Here is a 3805-nt window from a genome sequence, read left to right as displayed (position 1 = left end):
GATCAACAAATTTATATTCCCAGTTTGGAAACTATAGAGTCAATTTGGAAATGCAGATGATTGAAATAACTAATATGTTTCTCAGATATTCATCAGCATAGCAGAATTCTACTTAGAAATAGCTCCATGAGGCTTTCAACAGAGGTGAGCAAATATTCAGGGTTGTTGTGCTGAGTATGAGGATGAACATTGTCTATCAAATTTGGAGGCCTGTAACAATCAAAATGAATACTGAATTCAAATGTAATTAATACAGTGAGCCTTTTGCTCAAATAAGGACTACAGATTTTGACCCTACATTATATAATATATCCTGATAAACAAATCCTTTTATGTATAATGACGAAACACTAGTTCAGTGCACTAATCAGACAAAACTTTCTCCTTTATAGAAATATTGCTGCCACAAGTTTTATGATGCACTTTTTTTATGCAATATATAAGTTCCATTTAGTCTGTTCTACTCTCAATGCTAGTGTGGGTGCACATGATGTAATTTAGGCTCTTTGATCCCGAGATGTCTGTTTGAATTTGGCCCAAATTGTTGATACCTCTGGTGACAGAGTTGAGCCAGGTGGCTACAGGAGAGTGATCCTATTGGCATCCAGGAAGTGGGCAGGCGTACAGGAGAGTGATAGAAGGCAGATATACAAGCCTCAGATTAAGCAGGTCCCTTTTCCCTGGGTAAGGTAACAGGCGTGGTACCAGAACAATCAGGAACTTACTGGAACCAATTAAGGCAGGCAGGCTAATTAGGTCACCTGAAGCCAATTAAGAAGCTGCTAGAATCCATTAAGATAGGCAGGCTAATCAGGGCACCTGGTTTAAAAAGGACCTCACTGCAGTCAGTGAGGGGGTGCAAGGAGCTGGGAGCAAGAGGCACACAAGCAGCTGAGAGTGAGTAGGTGTGCTGTTGGAGGACTGAGAAGTACAAGTGCTATCAGACATCCGGAGGAAGGCCCGGTGGTGAGGACAAAGAAGGTGTTGGGAGGAGGCCATGGGGATGTAGCCCAGGGAGTTGTAGCTGTTACAGGAGACACTAAAGACAGCTGCAATCCACAGGGCCCTGGGCTGGAACCCAGAGTAGAGGGTGGGGCTGGGTTCCCCCCATCCCCTCAACTCCCTATTTGATATAAGAGGAGTTGATCTGAACTGTGGGTCCAACCAGAGGGGAAGGTCTCTGGCCTGTCCCCCGACCCATTAGGTGGGCCAGCAGAGACTGCGGGGGATTATTCTCCTCCTTTTCCCCATGCTGGCTGTGATGAGGTTAGCCGAGTGAACGGCAGGTTTGTGCCACTAACAAAAGGAGCCAAACTGAGGACTGCCGAAAACCTCTGAGGCGAGCAAATCCACCAGAAAGTGCAGAACTCACCAAGGCAGAGGAGGAACTTTGTCACACTCTTTTAAGAATGAACATGATTCCACACCTGAATATCCTATGATACTCTTGGAAGGCAATTTTGCAAAACTACACTGAACAGCCTAGAAATACTTTAAGACTGGAACATCCAACATATGCAGTCATTTGCACCTAACAGTCTGATCCCTGATGAATTTGTTGGTTAAACAAGATTCCCAAATTGCACGTATCTTATGTACTTGAGAATTATATTTGCCAAAATATAAGGATTGAACTTAATTTACAACTAATGACCTAATTTTGTAACACTGCACGTTGCCACAAACAATAATCTTACTTAGAGTCAAGTCTGCTAAGCAGGATGACAGCAGGAGTTATTCTGACAAACTGCCAAAACAATAATGCAAGGACTTCAAAAGTTTTAATTTTAAGATGAGATCTACCATATTTGATAAAATTGTATGGTCTCATGAACATTGCTAAGACAATAGTGCAGAATGATCAAGCTCAGAACTTGCAATGAATAAATGATCACAAGAAGTAATCAAATAAATCTCAGATGTCATCATTCCCTGTTGAGCTCTAGGAAGCATCTCAGAAATAGAAGACTGTCAGATTTCAGTGTTTGAATTCATTTTTAAGAAATTCTTTTTGTCTTTTCATGCAGTTTCCAAAACAATCACTAACCCAGCTTTACTGCTAGTACTACTGAGCTGCCAAGCTATGTAGAATATTATCATTTCTGATGACAGTCTTTGCTGTGTCCATCACAGATTAGGTCAGAGAAAACTAGTGACATGGAATCTCATTGAAGTGGTTCATTTTGCATCCCAGGATTGATGATTATGTGTCAAATTATCTCATAAGCTAGCTCTAAACACGGGCTTGTTTTTCTAACCGCATTAGATAAATGTTCAATATCGGTATGATAAAGTAGCAGCCCAGGGAGAAATCAAAGAGCAAATTAAATTTGGATAGACCAGCTGCTCCCTTCATTTTATGACTACAAGACCATAGCACATCAGCTGGACATGGATGAGTAAACCATTGCCATATATACTGGGAACTGACAGAAAAGGTTAGAATTGGGTAGCTTTGTTTATGCACATTGCCTATCTTCTTGAAAAGATTGGAAGGCAAGATTTTTTTTTAACCAAAAATAAAACACAAACAAACAAACAAACAAACAGAAGAGACAGCATGTATCATGGTTTAGGAGTTCATCAACAAGGAGTAAGTTATTTAATGCATAAAAAAAACCTTATTGGCCACCACAATTTTATTCTGGTCATTATTGCTTGTGCATCTTCTAGCATTCAAGCCACATAGAATTTTGCCACTTGCAAGAAACGTTCTCTGGGCTCTGTTACATGAACTCTAATAAAGGATGTGTACTAATAAATGAGTATATTCCAGAGGGAATCAACTTTCCCAGCAATTTATTGATTTCAATTTTAAGAACATGAATGTTGCAGTGCTCCATTTTGAAGATGCATGTGAAGGCTAAGTACAGACTGATAAGAGGAAAAATACATATTAGTGTCACCATTTCACAAGCACCCTTCATCCAGTGAAGCCTTTTGCCCTATTTGTTATCATACTGAGTCCAACACTACGAGTATAAATAATATCTGTGCTCTAGTTCTAACATGATAACAGATTTCCTGACTCAGATATCTGGTTGAACTATGTTTTAAAATTTTCCAGTACTCTCGGTCACAAAATACTGTAGGTTATTGTAATCCTGGTTGAAAATCTTTATTATGCTCCAAAGAGTTAATACAGACTAATGAGAAACTCATGAATGCCCAAATCTGAACTATGTCATATATATGTAACCAAACACCAACACATGTTTGAATAATGGGAACTTTCCTGCCTTCATTTATTTGTTAAAGTAATACCTGAACTTTAACCTGAGTTTGGAAGATATTGCTATTGAATATATTCTGATGACCTTTGAGTGTTCTTTGAAGATATCATGAACTGCAGAATCTGCCATCAAGCCTATGTGCCAAGCTTTGTTGTAACCTTTTCTCTATTTATATTTTTAATTCATCAAAGGCTTTTTCAACTTTATTGTTCTGGGGCAACCCTAATTATTGAGGTAGGCTGTTTTAGTGGCTTACATAGATATCTTCCATTATTTTCACCTTTGCAGACATAGTTTAATGTGCTGGGACCAGATTGTCCCCTTCTGTGGCCACATTCTCCTTCCCTTAGGCCAACTGAGGGCACTTCCTTGAATTGGGATTTGTCTGGTAGGAGGGGACAGGGTCTGGATGGGGTGAGGAAAGGGACGGACATGGCTGGAGGGGTGCATATTGTTCCCCTCCAATTCTGTCCCCTTAGAGCCCCCTCTGTAGCAGAGAACCCACATTTATGAGGATTCTCAGGGCAAAAATAGCTAGTGGCAATGCCTGATAGGCCATCTCTAATGGGGTA

This window comes from Mauremys mutica, chromosome 9 (genome assembly GCF_020497125.1).
Source record: "Mauremys mutica isolate MM-2020 ecotype Southern chromosome 9, ASM2049712v1, whole genome shotgun sequence".
Classification (NCBI taxonomy): Eukaryota; Metazoa; Chordata; order Testudines; family Geoemydidae; genus Mauremys; species Mauremys mutica.
The sequence above is the reverse complement of the archived record's forward strand: the minus strand, read 5'-3'. Positions refer to the sequence as shown.